This window comes from Rhinatrema bivittatum, chromosome 1 (assembly GCF_901001135.1).
Source record: "Rhinatrema bivittatum chromosome 1, aRhiBiv1.1, whole genome shotgun sequence".
NCBI lineage: Eukaryota > Metazoa > Chordata > Amphibia > Gymnophiona > Rhinatrematidae > Rhinatrema > Rhinatrema bivittatum.
This window is the reverse complement of record NC_042615.1, coordinates 729978782-730006020: the sequence shown is the minus strand read 5'-3', so window position 1 is coordinate 730006020 and position 27239 is coordinate 729978782. Positions and strand designations below refer to the sequence as shown.

General features: G+C 37.1%; 1 protein-coding gene across 1 annotated transcript in view; it reads left to right on the top strand.

Moving 5' to 3' along the window:
• FGF10 (fibroblast growth factor 10) overlaps positions 1 to 27239 on the top strand; it is a 299121-nt gene that overhangs the window by 1742 nt on the left and 270140 nt on the right.

The window sequence follows — 27239 nt, the reverse complement described above, 5'->3', positions numbered from 1 at the left end:
CAGAGATAAATCATACCACCACCACTCCCAGACCTGTGTGCTGCTTGTACTGAAGTACATCTAGTAGGTATAAGAGTGGAAATGTGTGCCTTTTTGCTCTGACGTTGACACCCCAAAAATATCTGATGCGTGTATGTGTGTGTGAAAGAGAGAGAAAGGGGTAAGTATCAAGCAAAGAGAGGTTGTACTGTCTTTTCTTACATTTTAATGTGTCGATTAATTTTTGATTAAATAAAATACCCCTTTTATTGCACACAATTTTTAAGCTTGATGACCAATGGTCTGTTTTAAAAGATCTGAAAAGAAATGACATATGTGCCGGGGAAGATTATTGCAGTCTCTTACAGTTAGGTTTTTAAGACACCACTGCAGCTATTTGTCTTCTGCCTGCCTGTTCTCGGGTAATATGATCCGCATGTCTGCATGGTCCATACTCAATAGCATACATGGTGATTTCTGGTATCCTCATAATCTACTTCAGAAAGCTCTTGATTGACTTTGTTTATTTCCTATAACACAGAACTGACACAACATGACACGGTCATGTTTTTTAATTATTTTCTAAGGAATAGATATGCGTGCTTGGAGAAAATAGTTCAGTTAGGACCACAAACTTCATTTTGAGGCAAGCTCTGCTTTTTATTCGTTTCAGGATCGGAAAGCTATTTATTGCTAGTCTAGGCTGGCTTAAGTCACAAGGTTGATGCATAACGATTGTCTCACTCATTTAAATTTAGTATACCATTCAGATCATAGCATATTGCAAGGAAGCAAATGCTATCAGATTTAAGTGACTACAGCTATATTTTCAATCATTGTGAGCATAAGTGACATTTTGTATCCTGCTGAATTCATGCGTATCTAGAGATCCCGCCAACTAAATTAAAGCACTGGGGTATCCAATGAGTGTTGCTTGGAACAGAGAGCACAGAGTACTACAACTATATATTTTTGTGCACCACCCCTAATATATGCTATTATTCTCTTATATAGAAAGAAAAAAAAATCTCATGTTTTAGTTAAAACCCACTAAACAACTATATATTATGTTAACAAACACTAAGTAGCATATATTATTTTCCAAAGCACTCACAGATTATTGCTTTCATTTGTACATGCTAGATGTTAATTCAGACATGTATACACAGAAGGTGTTCAAGGTCTGTAGTACGTTTATAATGTCGGTGCTCTGAAAGATGTTTTGTTTACTGTTCTCTTTTGTTTCTAGTACTTATTTTCTGGAAACTCATTTAATGACTACAAATGTATTGCAAGTGCTTTCATCTAGTGTTACTAGAGCTCATCTTTTATTCTTTATGAATGAAATAGTCTCTATGGTTGCAATGAATTAAACTACTAAGCGTATATAGATAGTATCAAATAGACTGATTTTGTTACATAAAAATTAAATGTGTAGCTAATTGATTATATCATTCTAATAGTTATTGCAGTTGATATATTGAAAAAAAAAAGTGCTGCATGGAGTAATTTTTAAACTGTAAAAGTAGCATATATCATAGCAATTTTCAAAAGGCCATTCTTTCACACTAATTTATTTTGTTTCTAAAGAAAGCATTGCAACTTATTTCCTAGAAATCACTTCTGCACTGGTAGAACTTATATCTTTAAGGCAGAATATGCTATAATGAGTAATTAGACAATTAGATGAACACTGTCTAATGGATGGCTGCCAGTATTGTGTTACAGGAATAGCCGCTGGCATATGCATAAGATATAAGTATCAAAAACTTTATTAAATCCAGACAGAATAATCACCAATCAATATTTATACACTTATTTTCTTAAAGTATTGAGTACAAGACCATACGTTCTGTAAAATCTTTTTTTTTAATTATCTAATCCAAACGAGCACTGCTTTAAAAGGATCATAACTATGTTAACAATTTTTATTTTATGAATATCTGTATCAAAACATGACAAGTGAAAAGTATAGGTTTTGTGGCTTATATTCTCAAGTGTGGTTGTATAATTGAAATGTTCCTATAACTTCCAGCAGGATGGATTCGGTGCAAGTACATGTCATTAAGATATTGTCTAAATGTTGTATAATTACTTGGGAACAAACCTCTGTTCAGCCTACAGGGTAGCAAGACAGCCCACCAAATTGCATTCTCCTTTTGAACTGGCATGGATAAAGTCACTTCTCTTTATAAATTTCCTTCATAACTTATCAATCTTGGGGGGGTTTATGTTTAAAAGGATATTAACATGCTTAAACTGTTTTTTTGTTTTTTTTAATGCATGTAAATGCACTTTACGTGTATAAGAGGGCTTCTGAAAATTATTATGATATATACAATTGAATTGCAAATTGCTTTTATGCATGCAAGTGCACTTATAAGTGCATACATTTGTAGTATTCTAAAAATGTAGGATGATTTATCCTGTACATTTTATTTGGAAATCCTTGGTTTTAGAGCAAAGTATCTCAATGCCCTCACCACACCCCAAATAAGATAAGGATATAGCTGTGCTGGAGAAGTGCAGAGAAGGGGGGCCAAAATAAGGGGCATGGAACGGCTGCCCTATGAAGAAAGGCTAAAGAAGTTAGGGCTGTTCAGTTTGGAGAGAGACGACTGAGGGGGGGATATGATAGAAGTCTACAAAATCATGAAAGGACTTGAACAAGTTAATGTAAATCAGTTATTTACTCTCGCAGAAAATAGGACTAGGGGGTACTCCATGAAGTTAAAAGTAGCTCCTTTAAAACAAATTGAAGAAATTTCTTTTTACTCGGTGCATAGTTAAGCTCCGGAATTCATTGCCAGAGGATGTGGTTACAGCAGCTAGTGTAACTGGGTTTAAAAAAAGGTTTGGATAAGTTCCTAGAGGAAAAATCCATAAACTGCTATTATGATAATAAATCACAAGCTACAATTGCTTATTAATCTAATGTTTGGGTACTTGCCAGGTACTTGTGACTTGGATTGGCCACTGTTGGAAACACGATTCTGAGCTTGATGGACCCTTGGTCTGACCCAGTATGGCGGTTCTTATGTTATGCTCTCTCTCTTGAAATTATGCCTAATACTCAGTAATTGGAAAGACATTGAATGTACTGAAGTGAATGTGGAATACTGTATATCTTACATATTAATATAAAAGCCATAGCTGCAGAGAAATAAAATAGATTGCATTTTCATAAGGTCTTAGATGAGCTGTATCCATATAAGAGTGTAAGCAAAGAATCAATCTTACTTATACTGTTTTGTTTTTTACTTTATTTTTTGAAAGTCTGTTACCCTTCTGTAAAAGTAGTCTGTATTTTGTGCTTCATTGTATCAAAATAACTAAAACAAATGAAGAAAAATCATATATTGAAAAAAATACACTCCATGGGGTAATTTTTAAAAGCATTTACATGTGTAAAAGTAGCATATATCATAGCAATTTTCAAAAGCCCATTCTTTCACTCTAATTTCTTTTGTTTCTAAAGAAAGCATTACAACTTATCATTTCCTAGAAATCACTTCCACACTGGTAGAACCTTTATCTTTAAAGCAGAATGAGTATGCTATAATGAATAATTTAGACAATTAGATGAGCACTTGCTAATGGATGGTTGCCAGTACTGAGTTAAAAGAATGGTCATTGGCATAAGATATAAGTATCAAAAACTTTTATTAAATCCAAATGGCATTTAATATTTTAATGGTGTAAATACAGGATATACTATAGAACGAAAATAAATGTTTATCCTCAGTTTGATTACATATCCCTATTCCATTAAATAATACATACATACATCTATATCTATTTATTCTCATCAAATTTCTCATAGATAACATGGTATAAAAGCTTTAATGAATTAGGGCTTACATGTATCTGTTTAAGAACAAAACCTTGATTTATAACTGTTATTAGCATGTGCTATAAAGCTTGGTTTATATCTGTTATTAGCATTGTTTTGTTCTATTGGCACAGCAAGACCTTTTTATTGGCAAATCAAGATAGTTGCCCTTTTTCATTGCATCAATCAAGAAAACCTGATTTAGATTTGAAGCTGATTGTGCATGCTTGTGTCCTTAGCAGAATAGATTACTGCAATTCCCTGTATCAGGAATTGGCGGCGGTGAGTTTGCCGCATTTACAGCTGCTTCAAAATATGATGGTGAGATTGATAATGGGAGCTTGAAATTTGATCTTATCGTTCCAATTGTACAAGGTTTGCACTAACTGCCAGTTGAGACTGGAATGCAATTCAAAATGTTAATGTTGGTCTCTTAAATGTATGCATGATGATCTCTCTGAAAATTTGGCATCTTTCCATTTTTGGTAGAAATCTTTGTGGGAATTGAGATCTTCCCAGCAGGGGCTGTTGGAAGTTCCTTGCTTAAAGGACTTCTAGCTGGTGCTGTCTTTAGCTCCTATTGGCCTACACTGAGGAATAAACTGCCAGAAGGATTAGGAAAAGGGGGAAATTTATCCTAAACTTAAAAAGATGTTAAAAAGTTCATTTTCCTTACATCATACAATATTTAAGCAGTGTGGTACGCATTTACCAAAGTTTTTAGCTTCATTACAAAAATTGATTCAATTTTCCCATTGAAAGTGCTGGGTGCAAATGTTTCTGATAAATACAACTGAATTCATGCAAATCACAGCTTGCAGACGTGCACTGACTATGTTGATGAAATTCCAGAAAATGTACATGTTCTTCATTGTACATTACAGAAAAAGTGACTGGCAAATTTGGCTATAAAATGCTATTAAAAGAAAAAAAAAAAAAGCTTGAAACTGCACCAGCTCTGAATGTGAACATTACAACAAGGTACTCATAAGCATGAGCAAGGTGGCAGCAAACCATATGAAGCAGTACTTTTTCCATCCAGTTAGAAAAGAATAAGAAAATCTGTTGTGCTTATTCTGGGGATTATAGCAAATGACAGGAAAGAGTCTAATAGTTCAGTAGAAATCTGTCTCTGGTAGCAATGTGCTCTGTCTACGGTATTATCAGCTTTGAACATAAAGAATACCAGATGCAACATAAACAGTATAACTCATTTTCTCCACTAGAGTAGGTCATTAAGAAAAATGTAACTAGTAAAGAAAATTCTGCTACTTTAGTTGTCCATTCTAGCTGATATCTCAATGTCATCTTGCTCTTAAGAGATGAATTTGAATTCAACAAGATTCTACTAATATGAATAGTAAATTAAAACAAAAAAATTGAGCCATTCATTATTTGTTGACCAAGAAAGCCAGATTTGGACAAACTTCTTACATTTGACTGACTCTCAGAGAAACATAGGGATATATTGATTTGCCAAGGTCACACAGAGAGTCTAGGGCAAAAGGGGAATCTTGAATTCATGCCTCAGGACATTTCATGTATCTAAGTTCAATGCTTTTACTACTAGACTATTCTTCCTCTGTACAATGAAGTGATAGTTGTGCGTATTGAACATTTGCTTTTTCTCAGCCCTGTGGCGATAAATGTTTCTACAATGGAATAAAAAGCTCAGTGTGATTCTGTCATGAGCTGATATCACAAGGCAAGTGGTTGCTTATTGTTTAATAAGGCCATTTGCAGCAGCATTATTCATTGCAGCTGTTTAATAATTATGAGTCTGATTCACTAAGTTGTTGGGTTTTTTTTTTTGTTCCAACATAGACAAAGCATGGGAAAAAAGCCTTTGTAAATCAGGCCTTATAATATAAAAAATAGTCATATACAGGCTTTCCAAATCTTTTCATTTTGCAAAGTGACTTTTATGAAGGAGAGACTTTAAAAAATATATCTCCCCTGTCCTCTCTCTCTCCTTCTTTTTTTGCTATCACTTCATTCTACCACAGATGTTATGTCTGGGTGGCACAATTGTCTTCTCCAGCTCTGAGAGCTGGAGGAGTCTTACTCTTCATGCTGATCAATGGTCAACCAGGTTTGCTGCACTAGTGGCTCTTACCTCCTTCGCCAAGGTTGATCGCCACCTCCTGTGGTTTGCCCTAGCCCTGTCTTATAGGCAACTCAGACAGAAGTCTCCTGTACTTCAGCACACAGTGCTAAGTCCTGAATCCCAACTCCTAAAGGCTCATATTAACATTCGTTCAATTTACATAAAGATATAAAGCATGTCTTACTTCCATATATTGGATGAATGCATTTGTTGTCAAGGTTGTCCTATTGTGGATGATTCCTTTCAAATCAGACCACCAATTTTATATATTATGGACACTTTTATAATAGTTAAGTTCTGAATGTTTTTATATTTTATCATTTATTTCCCATTTTAAAAACTCCACATGTTCTATTGCTTTAGCGGATTTTTCATTTTCGGTTTTGACTGTTCATGGTTTTCAGATATTAACCTGTTAGTCTTATGTGCTTCTTCTCAACCTTGCTAAACTAAATAAAAGTTTCTAGATGAATAACTAAGCCCCCTTAGCCTTAGTATCATATTTATATTGTCAGCACATCTAGCACATTGTTTTCTTAAGCTTAAGTTAGCAGGTGGCTATAAATCAGATTTGCAAAGAAAATAAAAGTCTGCTTAAAATTACACATTGTACTGGATTTATGTTAAAGCTATCAATGTGGAGGGTCCAGAACGTGGGAATTTGGTAAAGGTAACAGAATAGTGTCATCTAGATGTCACATAATACAGTTCCAGGTGCATCCCAAATGCCACTGGCTTTTCCACCTATAAATTATATTTTCAATCCTAGAGTAACAATTATAAACAAAACACCATTACTTATTTTGAAGGCCTTCCCTACATTTGTTTCTCTACCTAGCAAGCAAAAATAGTTTAGCATATAACAGTATATCATAAAAATGGTCATATGTGATAGTGAATTTTTAATCAGCATGTATTTGAATATGAACAGATTATTTTAAAAAAAGCTTTTAAAATTGATGCAGCTTTTAGACAGACAGAACTCCCTAAACATTTTCAGTTAGCTAAGTGAATTATGGTTCTAAAAAACATCCCAATCCCTAGATATAAATGTAACCTGATATGTCTCTGTGATCACAAACTTCATGATTGCTAATAATAAAAATACAATTGTATTCTCCCTTACTCTTTTTAAAGGGAAGGAGGGACACAACTTGTAAGGGTGAGATAAAGGTACATAATTATTTGAGTCTGATAGTCTAGAAAGCATTTTAATTTACAAGATTAACCACATTAATGTTCAAACTTAAATCTCAGCTTCACAACAGGAAACAACCTATACTTAGGTCAGAGGAATAAAACAGCAGGAGTATGTTCAATTTGCAAACAAATATGCAATATTTTGCTCCACTTAGCCACCCTTCCAATAGCAGATTCAAAGTATGAGGCAATTTTAGTGTGTATGCCTTGGGGCCACTAATTTTCGAAAGGAAACAATGTGGATCATTTCCTTTGCAAAACTGCCTGCAGTGTAAGTGTGCTAAAAGTTCCCATTTACAATGAAGGCAGTTCCAAATTTCTCCTTTTTCACGAAAGGAAAAAGAAATTGCAAATAAAGCTTTGCATACAAAAAAAAGTATATAGTGTAACTTTAGTGCACTCAGTTGCAAACATATTTATTTTTTCAGCATGTAAACTGGCATTTGCCAAGATTTTTTTTTTGTCCTTTGCAAACAATATTACACATTTGCAAAATTGTATTCAAATTAATGAGTTGCTATGACAAAAAAAAAAAGTCAGCTCATTACTATTACTGCATAGCAAAGCTAAGCATGGAATGTGCTTCACTGGTTGAATTTCACCAAAAAATAATAAAAAATACACTTGTGCATGGTGTAGTTATTCCTTTTGCAAAATTTTCCATAGCAAAGCTTTGCGCACACTTTCATCAAAACTTATTTTGCATATTAGTCCCAGTAGAAAAATATTGTGTGCTGTTTTGCAAATTTGTAATCATTTGAGTACCTCGGCTTCTTTGTAATATGTGGGCACTTTAGCCCATGTGCATTGCAGTCTGTTTTCAAAGGGAAACCATGCACATTTTTACTTTATGAAAATTCTCAGCCTCATACACTAAAATTATCTATGTACTTTGTGCCTGTTACGTGCAGGTGGCCAAAAAAGGGAAACTAGACCATGCACATTCTGAACACTGAATGTTCACTTGCTGCTATACTCCCCTGCTTGATTGTGCCTTTGAAATGTCTTTCCCCTTGGGAAGTTAATTTGCCTAATTGAGCCTTTGTAGTTTATTTCTTTCTGTTTGAGAATGTAATAGATCTGTTTCCTTGTTTATCTTCTTTCACCCACCCACTCTTGTCTTAAATCTACACATATACACTTGCCCAATTAGGGGGGCTGGGAGAAGATATACATAATAGGAGCCAGCTAGTACTTTGAACAAACTAGTGCAAAACAAACCTTCACTCAAGAGTACTGCCCAGTCAGGGTGTCTGGGAAAGTTGTTATGCCTAATAATATCAAAAGGTTTTATGGCTCTTTATTTTTCTTGGGAATTTAACAGGGTTTATTATGGCAAAATCAGTGGAAAAATATTACTTATTTTTCTGGGTGTTGTATATTGGAGTTTTTTATTTTGATGGACAGAAGGGTCCTCCCATTGTCTGAATCCCTCCCAACCTACCTATAAGAGCTCCCCACAAATGATTCTTCAGGTGATCCCTTTCCCCTTTCACCAGAATTACCACTCTCCTTCCACTCTTTCATTGCCTCCCTTCTTTCCAAATTTCTCCTTTTCCCCCTTCTCATAAACCCACCTCTTTCCTCCCCAACGGATCCATCTCTCTTCCCGCAAGAATTCCTCTATCTTCCCAACAACATCTCTGTCCCCCAAAACAGCATTCATCCTTACCGATTGTGGTGGCTCCAGGCTCCTCCTCCTTCTCCAGGCAGCGTTCTTATGTTGTAACTTCTGTGCTCTGCAGTACATCATCTGTACTTCCACATCTGCATGGAGCCTTCCATAAAGTTCTTCTGGCACTGAGCTACTGCTTGTGCATTTGGGGGATGACTTCTGAGCTGTGACCTGGCTGATGCTTTGGCTCCAGAATTTTTCCAGCAGTAAACCAGCGGCCTAACCCTTCTCTCCATGGCAGCTATGATCTCCTACAGGAGCCAAGAAGAGTCATGCAGGCTCAGTTTGGTGTGACGCCCATTTCTGTGCATCAGACACAAAGCTGTGACCTAAGCAGTGGCACACAAAGATGAGGCAGCCGCACCGAACTGAGCTTGTGCAGCTCCTCTTGGTTCCTATAGAGAGTGTGACAGCTATCAGGAAAGATCTGAGGCATTTTGGATAGGGTACTAGGGAGGAAGGGAGGGGCAGAATGAATGCTGTGGTGGAAGGAAAGTGTTGAAATGCTGCATCTGCAGCTCTTCAAATCACATAAAATTAGGGTGAAATTTGATTTAAACTGATATGTGGCTTTGGAAATATCTGGGAATATCTGGCCAGCTTGGGGGGGGTCAGGAGGCCCCCCCAAGCTGGCCAAAAGTGCCGTTTGGGTCCAACGAGGGGTCCGGGAGCGGAACCGCGATGGACCACGTGACGTCGGCGTCACGTCGGAGTGACGCGGACGTCACGTGATTCCCCGCGCGTCTGCTCCCGGACCCTCACGGAACTTTTGGCCAGCTTGGGGAGTTTTGGTAAGTCTTGGGGGGGGGGGATTAAGGAGGGTGAGGGGTTTAAATTTGTATTTAGATCAACAATCGCGATTTCCAACGTATTCAACATAGCTATGTTGAATACGTTGGAAATCCGATCGTTTACGCCTCATCACTTTTTTAAGTTAAAAAAAAAAAAATAAGTTGCGTTTTACATTTAAGTTCAAAACGAATGCACACCCCTAATGGCTTCTCTGATCCTTAATACAGAGGCTCCCCTCCTGTCATTTCCCAAGGACTGATGCAGAGGGGAAAAAAAAAGTGCTGGTACTAAGTAGCCTCAATAACCAACAGAAAAAATGCACTGAGTGATTACTAGTCATCAGTTGGAGAAATACTTGCTCTCCCATTCCTGGAACAAAGTAGTAAGGGAGTTAGGTAACATATTTGTTGTCTGCAAATAGAACAATAAAATTTAAGTAGATCTCTGAGAAAGTTTGACTAGTAGCATCTGATTAGATCTGTTGTAATTATTTTTAGTTGATTGTATTTAAATCATAGAAATGAGATTGCAGAAAAGGACCATATGTCCTATCTGGTGTAGTGGGGATTAGAACCTGCACAAGTATTTTTCCCAGGATTCACCTTGGGATTGTTGAGGTGGGATTTTGCATATTCTATCCTTCCCAGCTTTTGACCTGACCTCTTTTTGGGATTTGTGTCAGGAGTATAAATTATCACTGAGCACATGCAGTAGTCAGAGGGTTGGTGACAAAGGATTGGAAAGAAGGGTTAGTGGAGAGGATTAGCGATGCAGTGAATAGATAAATCCGGGATCTCACAGTGTAGAGAAGTGTTGTGGGAGAAGCAATCTGAGTTGATCCTCAAGGCCTAATCAATTGAAGAGATTTTTGGGACCAAGAGGGTTTTGAGAACATTTGTAGAATAAATTTTTGCTATTTTGGATCACCTCCTGACTGAGAGGGAGGGCCCCTTGGAAAGAAGGGCTGGATCCCTGTTTGTACCCTGTGCTCAGTTAACAGCATGGTGAAAGACAGATTTAATTTTTGAGAGTTTTGAACAATGATTTAGAGTATCCATCTATCTTTTTTTTTTTTTTTTTTAATGCTGGGTGAAATTTTCCATTGCTCCTGGTGAATGTTGGAATTGGAGAAGGACATATCTACCTTTTATTGGGGAGGGCATTTTGGACCACAACACAGTAAATGATAGGAGGTCATCAAAAGAAGCAACATGGACAAAGAAACAAGTGTATTTTTTTTTTCAATCTTATTTATGATTTTTGGAATCCTAGTGTGGATACTACTTTTTAAGATAAAGTAAAATGTTTTATGATTTGAACACCAACCTTGGACTGAGTTTTCTTTCAAGTGTGCACTTTTGGATCAGCAGAATCCCTCACTGTGAGTACTGAGTAAAGTTTGAAAGTGACCACAGGACCTAGGGCCCCAGAAGCTCAGACCTCTTCCTGGCTGAAGAACCCTGCCCCCAGGGCTGAAGTTTGGTGCATTGGAGAGTTAGAGGTCTGGGAGAGTAAAGACAGCCCTGGGACTTTGCTGTAGACCCTGCATCAGAGACATTCCACCAGAGAGGGGGTTTAACTAGAATGCTGACCCATACCAACTACTCAGCTGTTCAGTCCCTACCCCTATTTCAGAGATTCCCCTGTGCTTATTCCATGTTTACATAGAAATGTATCAGAACAAAAAGACCATAGATGGTCCTATCTAGGTGTTAGGGCGGTGGACCCTTGGGCCGGCTGAGACAGATGGTGTTGCACTGCAGGCTGTCCACAGTGGAAGTCGCAGCTGGGAAGCGGCGGAGGAGAGGTATTCTTGAGAAGGCTTCACCACTGGAAGCCAGAGATTTATAATCCACTTACCACAGTCAAGGTCATGGAAGTCTTGGAGGTTTTTAAATGTTTCATATCTCCCTTATCTTGCCTTTCCTCTAGGTATATGTATTCAGATCTTTTTTTTGTCCCCGCATGCTTTAAAATGAAGACCACTGATCATTTTAATAGTCACCTTCTGAAATGACAATATGGGGGAAAGACTTCAGATGCCAGTTCTCAGGCATATACTGCCTTGTGAGCTGGTAAAGAGCAAAATCACGTCATAAAAAAAACCTCCAAAATAAAATCTAAAAGCATGCTTCTTTATAAATATAAATACAAAATAATTTTCTAAATCATAAAATTCACCAGTGTTCCAAGACAATCATGACTCCTTTAGAAATAAAAAGTTGTTTTTTTTTATAGATTATCTTTTAGCCAAACACCCTAATGTCTTGTCAGAAAAGTATTTTTAACTTGGCTTTTGACTAGTCTGCTTTGAGAAGAAGACTTCTTTGAAAATTGAATAACTGTGGTCTTAAACAGAGAACTCCACAGAAACAATGCATCTCTGTCGCAGGGCATTTCACCAAACTTGGTTGCTTCAGGGAGATTCATGCACCACAGAGAAATATACCTAAAAATAAGATGAAATATAAATTAAATTCACAACATGTAGCATTTAAATAAGACCGTGCAAAATTGAAAAACTTTCTTATTTGTGACTAAACAGTCTATCAACTCCTGAAAAAATGGCTGAAAGTTTGCAGACAGTTAAGCGTTTGTTCTAAATAAGAAAAGTTCTCCAATAGGATGATGCCACATATTTCTTCTCCATTGGATTAAAGAAACACATGATATGTATATTGATCTTCATTGGAGCCCTTTAAATGATGTCATGACCATCTATGTGTGCTTTTGAAATTTTCATATACCAAAATGGACTTTAAATTGTTTTATATAAGGTATCCTCGTTCAATGACTGTGTTCATGCCAATTGTTTCAAGGCTCCCCAAAGAAAAAAACCCAACGTTGTTCTTTTTGCAATAACATTTTTCCATGTTCACCATTGCAAGGATGTTTTTCAACATGGTCAAATGAAAAAAATCTAAGCTCATTAAATGAATGATTCAAACTAAGACAATATTCCACAAGTGGAGCTTCCAGTCTTCAATGCTTTAAGCAACTTCTGTGCTCTCTCATCCTCATTTTTAAACTCCTCTTGGTTTTCCCAACATAATGTTTTACATGGACAAAGAGCCACATAAACAACAAATGGAGTTGAACAATCAGAATAATGATACAATGGGTATATATGATCATTGGACAAATTCCACATCTGTATTGACAATTCTTGTTCTTAATGGCAACCTGATTTGTCGGCAAAAAAGGAGGACTTATTTTCTCCTTCAGATTTTTACTTCTAGTAAAGGCAAGCTGTAATCTTTTATTTCTGAAAATTGGATTAAGTTGTAAAACATCCCAATTTCTCCTAATAAAATTACAAATCGGTGAGGAAGAATTGCTGTAGTGCAGAACAAAAATAGACAACTACTTCTTCCTGGTCCCATTGGCACTTCATCAAAAATTCAATGTGTTCATCACATGAGTTCAACCACACTTGAAAACTTAAATTCTTCTATAAAGTTTCTTCACTGAAGAAACACATCATCGATGTATCTTTTCTACATTATAATTTTTTCAAAAAAGTTGAATTGTCAGTCCATTCCTTTTCATATTCATACATATAAAGATTGGCAATTGATGGAGCAAAAGTTGCACCCATAGCTCTTCTGCTTACTTGGACATACATCTGCCTCTGAAAGATAAAGACATTTTCTTTTAATGCTATGGATGCCAATTGTTTAATAAATTAGATGGTTCCATGTGAGGATGGGTTCTTGATGAAGATAAATAGAGAGAATCTCCAAAATTGTATTTTGTGGAGTAACAGTATAGAGTGACTTTACATCAAATGTTGCTAGAACAATATTATCTTCACATTGAAGATCCAAATTACTTAGAATGTTTAGAAAATGAGCAGTTCCTGTATGACCCTGAACATTTCTGATATAAAAGGTTTAAAGAAATAATCACAGTATACTGATAGAGGTTCCAATAGGGAATAATTGGCCTTCCTGGTGGTTTGGTAGTGCATTTATGAATTTTAGGGAGACAATATGTAGTAGGTGTCCTTGGATGTTCATCATTCAAAAACATAAATTCTTTCATTGTGAGAGAATCTTCTTTTTGCTCTTATGTTGTAATGTGCCTAATCTGTGATTTGAAGCTTCCTAGTGGGATCAAGTTGAATGATTCTACTCTGTATAAAAAGATTCAACTGTCTAAAGGACTTTCCAATGTAGTCCTCAAAATTCAGCACCACCATCCCTCCCTCTTCGTCTGTCTGCTTTATGTCTATATTGTGATCTTTTCTAAGACTTTCAATAGCATTCTTTCTTCTTCTGAATCCACTATAATTTTTTGGTTTCAAAAAAGGAAACATCCCTCCGAACAGATTGTTTAAATGTGAATATAATGGGATCCAATCGACCTGGAGGTGATTAGATCAATTTTCTTCTTTACCTTAGAAATTTCAGGACTGCTTGGTTGATTTTGAAAGAACAAATATAATTGCAATATCCTAATAAACTGTTCCAAATCCACACAGAACTGAAAAAAAGATCATGGATTTGACTGCACATAAATGAGAGCCCTTTTGTCAAAACTGTTGGCTATGCCTTTGCCAGTTTCACCAATTCGTCCAGTTAACTGTTACATCCTCCAAACCCCCCTTGGTTTGATAGCTTGCATTCCCCCCAGTTACCCAGACTCTTTAAACCAAGCAGAAATGGCTAATTTTGTTTATTTTTTAAGTTACAGTTCCTCAATAGCAGATATCAAGTTATGCAGCAGTGGACCTGGGCAAGCGCTGGAACATTTAAATAGTTATAGGCACATCTCTTGGCCACACCCCAAAATGTCCATGCCCCTCCCAGAACACCCCCACACCACACCTCTTTTTGAAATCTCCCACACAATGGGAGATAATTGTGCATCTGAGCAACTTTTAAAAGTTTGGTGGGAGCGCTTGAGCCCAACCTGTGCGCACACCTGATTTTAGCATGCGCTGGGCTTTTAAAATTCACTTTTGAGTTTTTGCATCCTAAATGCATAACTCTGCATTTTGTAGCGTTAAATCTCAGATGTCAAATCCTAGACCGTTCCTCAAGCTGTGCTAGATACCGCCTCATGTTTTCCACACCTTTCTGGCTGTCTATCCTGCTGCAGGTTTTGGTATCATCAACACAAAAGACAAACCTTTCCCAACAGTCCATCTGCAATGTCATTCATGAAAATGTTGAAAAGAACCAGTCCAAGGACCAATCCCTGTGGCACACTACTAGTAATGCCCTACTTTTTGGTGTGAACTCCATTTCCCACTACTCTTTGTAGCCTCCCAATCAACCAGCCTATTCAATCACTTTAGGACCCATACCAAGGGCATGTGATTAATGTACAAGTCACCTATGCAAACTTTCTTTGAGGCCTTATTGAAATACAAATAATACTGCATCTAACACTCTCCCTGATCCAATTCTTTGATCGCCCATGAAAGAAATTAATCAGATTTGTTTGGAAAAAAATCTTTTAAAACCATGCTGCTTTGCTTTTTGTAATACATTTGATTCCAAAAAACTGCACTATCTTCTGTTGTAGTAGCAATTCCATGAACTTACTAATACAAAAGTCAGATTAACTGACCTGTAGTTCCAAGCCTCCTCCTTATTTCCACTTTTGTGAAGAGGAACCACATCTTCCTGTACCCAGACCTCTGAAATTATTCCCGACTCTAAGGAAGCATTGAAAAGATCATCTGTCTGAGTTTTCAGAACTTCTCTAAATTCCCTTAATACCCTTGGTTGTATCCCATCTGGTCCCAGTGCTTTATCTACTTTTAGTTTAGCTAGCTTCTCATGAACAAAGTCTTCTGAAAATCATTTGATGTATTTTTCACCTCCAATCCTATTTTTGTCTTTTTTGGGGAAATACTCCTCAGTGAACCTTAAAGAGATATTTGTTAAGCAAGTCCACATTTTACTCATATGCCTCTACATATGCCTCCTCTTTACTTCTGATTCTCATGATACCATTTTGTATTTTCTCCTAATATATATATATATATATATATATATATATATATATATATATATATATATATATATATATATATTAAAAAAGTGGTCTCTCCCATTTTTCCATATTAGCTATTTTTGCTCCATTGTAATCTTTGCTTATCTGATTACTTTTACAGGTTCTCTTAGATTTTCCAAATAATGTCAACTGTTCTCTTTCTGTAATCTTTTTTGTTTATGAATGCTAACCTTTTCTTTCCATACTTTTTCAGCTAATTCTTTAGAAAACCACAGTGGCCTCTTTATTTACTTTCTTACTAAAAAAAAATTATGTTTGCTTTTTAGTTTTGCACACTGCACTTCTACTTCCTTTAGAAGTTCCCATCCAGTTAATGACTCCTTGAGGTACTCCACCATTTTAACAAGCTTTTCCTGAAGACTAAACCCTCACCTTTGAATGGACCTTCACCACCTGCATTCTAATAGTAAACCATATCAATTTTGGATCCAATATAATTGTCTTCTATGATGACATAAACACTCTCCCCATTGGTAAGCACCAGGACCAATATCACCCACTCCCATGTGGGTTTCATTAATAGTTGACAGAACCGTTCTCCCTGCAGAAAATCTAAGATCTCTCTGTTTCTATATGACACTGCAACTGGGATGTCACAATTAACATCGACAGATTGAAACAATCTAGCAAAAACACTTCACATTGCATAGCAATTTTGTGAATATCCTTTATTAAATCATTTCCATTTATTCTTGTATACCTAAGTAACAAGATTCTATAAAGGGAACCACACTAAACTATATACCTCATAGATATTTAAATCTATATTGTAGTCTAAATGGATAAGATAAGCCACTTCATATTTCACAGTAACAAGTGAACAAGCAGACATGGATTCTGAGTGTGAAAGTGGAGGTTAGATTCTACATACTATGTAATTTTACTTAGAGAACAGTTGAGGAAAAGGCAAGGAGTTTGGTAGATCTTTTTCATGTCTTTCAACTGGAATTAGAAGCTTCCAACAACTGATGATGACTGGGAAATATATCACCAATTCCAAAGCCACTATTGCTACTTCTACTGCTGTCCATATGGCTAGCCTGATCCAAAGTGAGGATCTAGTTCAGTGTAAAGATGTCAGCAAGAAAAAAGGTGCCAGAACTCAGGACATGGCAACAGTGAAAATTATCTGGGACATTGAGGGCTACAACAATGAAATGCTTAATGAGGCATCACAATTGGGAAAACTCAGGCGCATGTGGAAACTGGACCATAAGATGACAGCTGGACCCAGGTTACTACAGCCCCTATATCCTACATCCTGATTCTGATTTTCCCTCGAACTGAGGAACTGATATGCAGCCAAAGAGGAAACCATTGCAGCAGAAGGAAGAACAGAAACTTGCAGATCCAAAAGCTCTGGGATCAACTGTACCTAGGAGGTGAAGAGGCATGGAGACATCTATCTGCTGATCAGACCTGTTGTCCCATGAAGTCTGCTGTCTGGCAAGTGCCAAAATCCTAGACATTACTAAAAAATTTCACAAAATCCTCAAGGCTACTGATTACTATTGGATACTGTTCATTTATATTGACACAAATAATGCTAGGTATCACACAGGGCATTTAAAAAATGACTTCATAGCTCTGAGAGAGCAGGTAAAGCAGATAGGTGCACAGGTAGTATTCTCCTCCATTCACCCAGTCAAGGATAAAGGCCCAGGCAGGGAAGTTCACATCATAGAAATGAATGAATAGCTGTGTAAATGATATTGAGAGTGCTTCAGCTTCCTGGACCAAAAGATGATGATGTTTTAAGGACTGCTGAGCAGAGATGGGGTCCACCTGTTGAAGGGCTTTAAACTAGGATCATTAGGGATGGTTGAACAAAGCCCTCAGATAAGTAAAAATACTCAGGTAAGTGAATCTTTAAACACACAGAGAAATGGGAATAAAAGGCAACATCTGGATTGCTATGTAAGAAATAAATCCCAGATCTAGAGGCAGTTCTGGAAGAGGCTCATTTGGATGCAGTGACTGTCATGCAAACATGGAACACAAATAACCTTGTCTGGGATATAGTTATACCAGGATACAATCTATTCAGAGGAACCAAGAAGGAGTGATAAATATTTAAAAAATATATATATTAAAGGAACAAAATGTCAGGGCTTATGAGATAAGGAGGAAGCATTTCAGGTTAATCTAGAAAGAGGAAATAGAATATCCATTTCTTCTGGTGTGATTTGCAGGCAAGAGAAATTGATAAACATTCAATGGAGAATATTCACAAAATTTCTATGAAAGTTGAGGTAACATCAATCTGACATGTTGATTGAGACCTCCTGACAGTGGTGTTATCTAGAGATAACACCACTGGATTCTCTGCAAGGAGAACTGTTTCATCAAGTGGTAATGGAACCCGGTTCTATTACTAGAGCCTGGCTTACCAACATGGAGAGTGTTTCTGATGTCACAGTGGATGATCAGCTGGGATTCAGTGGTCACTGGATGGCAAAATTTCTAGACTTTAGGAAAACTAACCTTGGTAAAATTGGCGCGTACCTCAAAAAGTCATTAGCTAGATGGGAAAATGTTAGGAAAGTAGAAGAGCAGTGGGCAAAACTAAATGGAGATATTGTTAGGAAAGAAATTAAAGGTAAGAAAATGAGGCTACTATGGTTTTATTTATTTTGAATTTTTATATACCGACATTCTTGTATAATATACAAATCATATCAGTTTACAATACAACAGAACGATCGCGGCAAGGCGTTACATAAAACATAGCGACTAATAAAATATAATAGAACATTTGCTACTAAGGCGTAGTAAAAAACAACAATAGAATATAAGTATGTAAACATATGGACAAATACGAGTATAGCATAAAGGGATCTTAAAGAGTTTTCTAAAGAAGTAGCTGAAAATATAAGAGAAAAGTTTAGCTTTCATACAAAAAAAAGATTGCAGAAAGAGGACAGGCAACACTATCTGGAAAAGCTATGAGAAGCTTGGAAATTTAGTCACGAAAGCAAAGCTGCCAATGGACCAAAGAAATACGTAATGTGGGAAAAAAGGGATAAGTTTTTTTGTTTTTTTTTTTGATATGTTAGTGATTAGGAGCAGATGAAAAAGTAGTTGAAGGGGAGGAAAATGTAGAGGCTGATGAAGAAAAAGAGAATTGCTTAACAAATATATATATTCAGTGCTCATTGAGGAAGGGCAAAGACTACAATAAATGGATACAAATAGGATGAGAAGTGAAATAAATCTCAAATGATTTTCAAAAGACTGTGATCATGAAGAGCTAGCCAACCTAACAGTAGATAAGTAATGGTACCAGACGAAATATTCCAAGTTTATTAAGGGAATTTAAAGTTCTAGAAGCTGACCTTTTCAATGCTGCTTTAGAATCGGAAGTAGTTCTGGAGGAATGGAGACAGGCAAACATGGTTTAGCTTCACAAATGTGGTGAGTAAATTAATTAAATTGCTGCTAAAACAGAGGATAGTGCAGTTTCTAGAATCTAATGGAATACAATTTTCGAGCAGATATGGTTTTATGAGAGGTAAGTCTTGTCAGATGAATCTGATCAATTTGACTGAGTGATGATAGAGTTGGATGAGGAAAAGCATTAGATGTATTAGTGTACTCAGTTGCCTAGGTAAAGTATTAGGCAGCCAGAGCACATATTTTTCCTTTAGTACCCCCACAAATACCTCACTTTCCATGGTTCATCCCTTCTCCCTTAACGATCCTCAGTTCACTCCCCCCCTGCTCTGTCTAGATTCCCTCACTCATCAGCTCCTCTCACTTCAAAACAGGAGGAGGAGGCCTCAGCCTTATGGCACCTCCAGTGCCGATGTTTCCCTCCTCCTCCTCCCTTCTCACCTAATGGGAGTGGAGCCTAAGGATTCAGGCCCCAGCAGGGGAGGAGGAAAGAGGAAGAACATGCTGGAGGATAGTAGATTAGGCCATCTACTGCCAACAATGTTGTTGTTCTGGGGTGAATGGAAGGGAGAGGAGAAATGTGTCCTCTTCTATAACCAATGCTTGCTGACTGAAATTTTTTTGGGTAGTCAGTGGCCCATGTGGCCCCCCTCATTCCAACACCTATGTGTCCACAAGGTACAGCTGTGACTGTCTAATCTTCCTGAAGACAGTCCAAACTATTAGCCTGAGATAATTATGTGCAAGATGCAGCAAAACATTCTGGGCCTGTTTTGTCACATGGAATGCATCATCCCCTTTGTACCTCTACTGAGTAAGGCATTTATAAGTCACCTATATGGAACCATGAGTACTTTTTGGTATGGATCCCATAGTGACTAACTAGATTAGAAGCTGGTTGAATGGAAGGCAACAAAGACTAGTAGTGGTAAGTAGAGTACAAACTAATGATAGACCTTAGAGATCAGTCAAACGAAATCTCTTAAACATTTTAGTAAGCGATATTGTGGAAGGACAACTGGGAAAGATTTGTCTCCTTGCAGTTACCACTACCTATAATAGAGTAGTTACCCAGGAAGGTATGGAAACCATGAGAAGATATCTAGCAAAGCTTGCGGAATGGTCTAGCATTTGGCAATAGATATTTAATGCTAAAAATAAGAATCCTATTCTTGGGCTTTAAGGAACAATACAATATAGTGGGTTGGCCTCTAGAAGTGGCCTAGTGGTTGGAGCAGAAGGCTGTGAAACAGAGAAGCCAAGGTTCAAATCCTAAAGCCTCTCCTTCTGACCTTGGGCAAGTCACTTTACCATCCATTGTCTCGGATACAAATTTAGGATTATATTTACTAAGCTTCAGTAGGGGTGTAACATGTGAATAATAGTGTCTATCATGCAAAAAAATGTTGCTTAGCATGCAATATATCCATATCACAGTTATATTAGTGATATCACATATTTTCCCTAAAAACCCAGTCTTATTAAAATGAAGTGCTTGAAAAGCGGAATATAAATCAAACAAATAAATAAATGAGCTCCTTTGCATTCATTATTTATTTTAACTTTATGCATAGCTGCTCATGCCTTGCTAATTCACTGTAGATCAAATAATGTGGCTTGCCAGGTCTGCATTATTTGCAGAAAAGTTAGCTACGGCTCAGGAGTTGTAGGTAATTTTTCTCTAGAGGATCAGAACATTAGCACACGTCCTCATGCTCTGGCAATGATGAAGAGCCAGCAGTGACCCAAAATATTCCCCCACTACTGTGAAAAATTCCCTCTTAGGGATCTGGGTACACCGCTTCCCAACCTCCTGCTACCTATAGGGATAGCCCAAAGCTATATAAATTTAAAAAAGAATAGTTTTGTAAGTTGCACAAGGATTCATCTCTCTTTGAATCAAGTCACCTGCTCCCCTCTTTCCCACATTCATATCTCCCAGTTCTGACCTTCTCCAACGTAGCCCACTCTCTGGATCCCTCATCATACCTTTCAATAGAGCCCTGATGGAAACTGGAGAACATACTAACTCAGATTGACAGACTAAAGATTAATAAATCATTGGATCCAGATGGTATTCACTCCAGACATCTGATGGAACCCAAAAATGAAATTGCAGACCTGTTTCTGGTAATCTGCAGCCTATCACTTAAAACAGCCAAATAGGGTATCCAATGTGACACCACTTCTTTTTAAAAAGGGTTCCAGGTGTGATCTGGGAAACTGTAGACCAGTTTGCCAAGCAAACTGAAGGAAGCTATTCTTAAAAACAATTACTGACCACATAAATAGGCATGGTTTAATGGGGGGAGAGTCAACATGATTTTTGGAAAGGGAAGTCGCCTTACCAATTTGCTAGGTTCTTTTGAATGTGTAAATAATCATATGAACAAAGGTGAGCCGATTGCTATAATGTATTTGGCAAAGTCCCTCATGAGAGGCGACTCAGGAAATTGGAAAATCATGGGATTGGAGGCAGTGTCCTATTGCCGATTGGTAACTAGATAAGATAGCGTAGGATTAGATGGTCAGTTTTCTGAATGGAGTAAAGTTAGTGTTAATGGAATGCCTGAAGGCATCTGTATAGGGACCTGTGGTATTTACCATATTCATAAATTATCTGGAGAAAGGAACAATGAATGAGGAGATCAAATTTTCTGATGACACAAAATTGTTTCGAGGAGTTAAAACAGCAACGGATTGTGAAGAAAGACCTTGTGAGACTAGGAGAGTGGGTTTCTAAATGGGAAAATGCAATTTAATGTGACAAGTGCAAAGTAATGAATGTACTGAAAAATAATCCCAACTACAGGTACGTGATACTGGGTTCCGTGTTAGGAATCACCACGTAGGAAAAGGACTTGAGCTCAGTATTTGGCAGCAGTCAAAAAGGCAAATAGAATATGAGGAATTTATTTGAAAAGGAATATAAAATGAAACTTGAGAATATTATAATACCCTTGTATAGATCCATGGCATGACTGCACATTTAGTATGTACAGTTCTGGTCACACCAATTCAAAAAAAGGCAGAGGACATGGAAAAGGTATAGAGAAGGGCAAGAAAAATAAGGGGGAATGGAAAAGCTCCCATATGGAGAAAAACTAAACAGATTGGGACTCTTTAGCTTGGAAAAGAGATGAGTGAGAAGGGATATGAATGAAATGTATAAAATTGTGAGAGGTGGAACGGGTAAATATAGGAACAGTAATTTCCCCTTTTAAACAACACTAGGACTAGGGAGTATTCTCACCAATACCCCCCTAAAATCCTTTAATCCCCTCCAGGATCCACACCCTACACTTAACCCCCTTTCCCTCTAAGAACTTCAAACACTTCATTCAGCCCTTACTTTAAAATAATGTGTCTGTTTTTATCTGCACTTATATAATTCCATATATAACCAGTGTACATACCATCTGCTCCTCAAATCCATGTATATATCTTATCCTTATGTATCTGTTCTCTCCCTCCCCCACCCCCCCTTGTTGTATCTATCCCTCCTTCCCCAAGTTATTTAGTTATCTGCTTTGTTACTGTGTTACATATTGTTCTTTGTAAAGGCCTCGCCTATATATTCCTTGTTATAAGTTACTTGTAAACCGGCACGATGTGCAAACGGTTGCCGGTATATAAAATAAAATAAATAAATAAAAATAAATAAATAAAATGAAACCAGCAAATTTTAAAATTAAATTGTAGGAAGTATTTTTTCAGTCAGCTTGCAAGCAAGCTGTAGAATCTGTTGCTAGCGGGAGTAGTCAAGGCAAAGAACATAAATCCTCAAGAGGATTGGACAAATTCCTGAAAGGAAAATCCATAACCTGTTAGCCAGGTAGATATGGGAGAGCTGGTGCTATTGCTCAGAGTGAAATATAAGAAATAGATCAACTATTGGGGATCTGATGGGTACTTGTGACCCAGACAGGCCACTGACAGAGACAGAACGCTAGGATCAATGGACCTTGGTCTGACCAAGCATGGCTCCTCTTATGTTCTTATATGGTCTTTTTCAGCTATCTCATTTCTATGCTTCTGGTAAATTGCTATTTACATTATTAAGGGGCTTTGACAGTCACCCTTATTCTCTCCTATAAGACTTTTTTTTTTTTTTCTTTTCCTTACTTGTGGAGTATATGTCTCCATATCTAATGTCCACCAGTTTATGCTGTACACAAACAAACTTAATTATTGAAATCACCTACATGAGGCTTTAAATAAAATGAGTTTGTGAACAGCATAAACTGGTGGACATAAAATTGTTCTCCCTAACCTGCCTACTCCCACTGATATTGTGGTTTGGGTCTCCTCCACTGATAATGTTTGCCTTTGTATATGTCTACATAAACAACATTGAACGATAGAAATGGTCAACCTCCTGCCAACAATAAGTTACAGAAAATATACACCCAGGGGTTAATTTTCAAAGACTTTCTGAGTTTATCTTTTTAATAGAATTTTCAGCTAAATGTAATTGGCTAGATTTTCAGCTGAAATTTCACCTAAATCTAGTCTGTCAAATTTTGACTGGCTAGATTTAGAACAGCTGTTTGGGTGGCTGGGTTTGCCTTTCTAAAGTTTTTTTTACATTTTGCTTGGTTAAATGTATTTATCTAGTAAAGTTAGGAGCTTAATTTTATTCGATCAGAGGTGTGGTTTTTTTTATTTTTATTTTTTTAAACAGCAGAGGTTTTACCAGCTAACTCCTAAAGCTAGATGGTTATATCTTTTCAAAAATCATCCTCACTTTAACCATCACTGACCACTATTTGCATATAGTACAGACAAGAAACTAAAAGACACTTTAGTATCTGGCTTATATTTTTCATGCTAGAACTAATGTACGCAACAAAGGCATAGCAGCCATGCGGTCACATACCTAGGAGAACAAATAGCACGTGAAATCATTCCTCTAGCCATATACATAGTCATGCAAATATTTGAAAAATCATTATGACATATACTTTCTGCCTGACAAAAACATTCTTCACAGTTAATCCGCCATTGTTCTCTAAAAACAGAAAAGTAAAACTATATTACATTACATAGACCCAGTACATTCATCTGTGTCTCTCACATATCCCCAGCACCCATATGTCTCCACAATAAATAAGGATCGTCGTTATCATTTTTATTTTATTTTTCATTTATTATAATGAAGAAAAACTGGAGAAAGATGAGTGCCAAAAGTCTAATTTTTCTACTATTTTCTCCTGTTTTTGTTTGTTATAATAAACAAACATTGAAAGATTCCAGGGAAAATTAAAATAAAAACTGAAAACAAAGATCCCTAACAATAAATAAAATGTTGCACTTATAGGATAAAACTATATTTATACCCATCATATTTACCAATTTGTGAAACCTAAATCTAAGAAAAAGTGCATACTAGGGTAGGGAGGAAGACACATCCCAAGACCACCTTGGTGTCACGGTACTGATCTGAGAGGGCCAGATGGTTAACATCTCCTACAGAGATGAGAAGGCCTCCACTTCTCCATCTCCTCAGTCAGGCAACGAAAAAAAATCATTTGACTGAAGTATCTTGAGAGATGCAGAACTGATCACAAGGATAGCAGAATACAAACATTTTAAAGAACTTGCTCCATTTTACCACATTTCCTGCAATTGTCAGCTAGAAACATAGAAACGTGATGGATAGTTGATCACAGTGAGGAGCAGCCTGTAAAAGAAGGCTAGTAGGTATGATATGAATTCCTTCTGACCTCTCCTACCTAAGATGCATTTGTTTTTGAAGGACACACATGAGGCTCTATTACAAAGATAGTAGGGGACTTTGATTCTTACAGTAGAGAATCTTCCATTCCATATTAGATCTGGAAGAGCAGATGTGCCAAACCAGAGCTCTCTCCTAGCTGGGTGAGCAGCTGCATGGATGCCTGAGGTTTTATATATTCCACTCTTACAGTTTGTCTATAGAGGTAATAGCATTGGCAGGTCTTTGCTATTTGGGTAACTGGCTCCTTTCAGGGATGGCAGGAAACACAACTAGCATCAATCAGTCCTTTGTCTAAAGATTTTTCAATTCTTTTTTGGATCACTGTTACCTACTTTCCTGATTTACTTCCAGTACCTTGCAGCAGAGTCAAAAGGTGCAGGGAGATTCTGTGAAAAAGACCTGTTCATACTAGTATAGTGAGCTATTGAACTCACAGGGATTTATTTTCTGCAAAGCTTCAGGAAGACATTTTACCAAAATTACAAATATTAACCTAACTTGAACTTGATGGACTCTCTCTACCTGGGTAACATCAAGCTAGGTTGAGAGAACATTGTACAAATCTCATCATTGTGTCAGTTTCCTCACTCTGAAGGACATCAAATCTTCACATGAGTGTACTGTTCTGTTCGTACATCTCACTGTGCATGTACAAATGGCCCCAACTCCTAAACTACTACCTAAACCTCACATCCACTTACTAGATGGGCCTCCTTTAGTAGCATAAATAGCTAACTGCTACAGGGGCCTTGTAGATTAGTCTCTCTCTGTCTCTCTCTCATAAAAAGGCCCAAAACGGAAGTTGTGCAACGTTACATTCAGCGGTATGGCATTGCACTTTGTGAAGCCATCCCCTTTTAAACATTAGCATTGCACCATGTGTTAAGGGCTTTTTTCGCATGTGAAAACACTATAACACGCATTGGAAAATGAGTTGTTGTACCTGAGGCAATGGAAGGTGAAGTGACTTGCCCAAAGTCACTTCATTCCCCTGTCTTAAGGATAGAGTTCTGCTAGTTAGAAATGAGACACTGTATGTGAGTAGGAAGTGAAGCTATACGATTGTGTGTAGAGGTAATAATTTCAAGTACTGCCTGACTTTAACTTCATTTCTGACCTCAGTAATTCACTCTGAAGAATTCTAAGATAGTGGCCACTAGTCTGTCAGAGAAATCATAGGCCAATTTTTTTTTCCTCTAGAAAACCTTCTTTCACTATAGATCACTGGAGGCTTTCTGTCATTAAATGCTGCCAAACTGGGAAAAGTGTTCGTGATATGTTTTGATTCTCTACAGTATGTGCCTGCTTAAACTTTCCTCTGCCATGGCCAGAGAAAGATGTGGTGGTAACTTAAGTATGAGATCAGCAGAAGGCAGAAGAGGAGGTGAAACCTTCCAACACTGTGAGTTCATCTCAGAGAGATCTCCAAGTGAGTCACTGCTTCAGTAGAGTCCCTGAAGATAGCTTTAAAGTCCCCTTCCTCTTTATTGTATTTAGAGGTCATGGGATATTCAGTCCTAGAGTATGCTATTCTAGAAGGGTTGGAACAGAGAATGAAAGGGAGGTATTTCTTTTCTTTGCTATGCATGCATAAAATTGGTACTTTTACTCATAAAGTACCACTTATGAACATAAAGCCAAAGTTATTCATGTAAAGTAGCAAAACAAATAGAAAGCCAGAGCAGCATGATAGGAGAACTGGGGATCATTCCTGCCCCCAGAAACCTCATGGACAATCAATGGGGTAAGTTCTGAAGTGGGAGAAGGTTGGGGGCTCCTGGGGACTAGTGGGCAGGGAGAGATGGTACTTTTCTTTAGGTTTTGTATTTTTAGGATTTTTTTTTTTTTTTTGGAGGGGGGCAATGTTAATTTAGAGATAGATATTGAAAGACATTTAGAAGGATAACTCATAAGTTATCCATGTATCTACGAATTGTCCATCTAAATCCAAGTCATCCATTTAAATGTGTAGTTTTGAATATTGATCTTTGTTTTGGGTAAACAAGGAGGTCAATATTCAAGTAACAAATTACAAAGCAAAACTAAAAGAAATGTTTTCATGTGAGCACCACTAAATATGTTGCATCAGTCAAAAAAGGAGCCTGTTCGAAAAGCTATGTAAATGGTTTTGACACATTCTTTTGAGATACCAGTTCTGCTGAGTTGTGTTTTTGTAAACATCAAATGTGATTTATTTTTCTGTAGGGAATTTTTCTAATTTTGAATGTGGGTGAATTCTTATATTTGTAGATCTGTGATCTTCTGTTATCTATTATTCTCCTTATTTTTAGCACAGATGTTTATTGACTTTTCTGTCATATGTCATTTACTGGTTGGTTTTATGATCCAAGCAAATAATAATATTTTGACAGCTAAACCACCTTTTTAGCTCAGATCACTGGCCTGAGCTCCAAGAATCCCTTATTGGTAAAAACATGGAAATAAAACGCTGGGGTAATATGCATGGAGCAGCGGTTCAACTCAAAACCACATT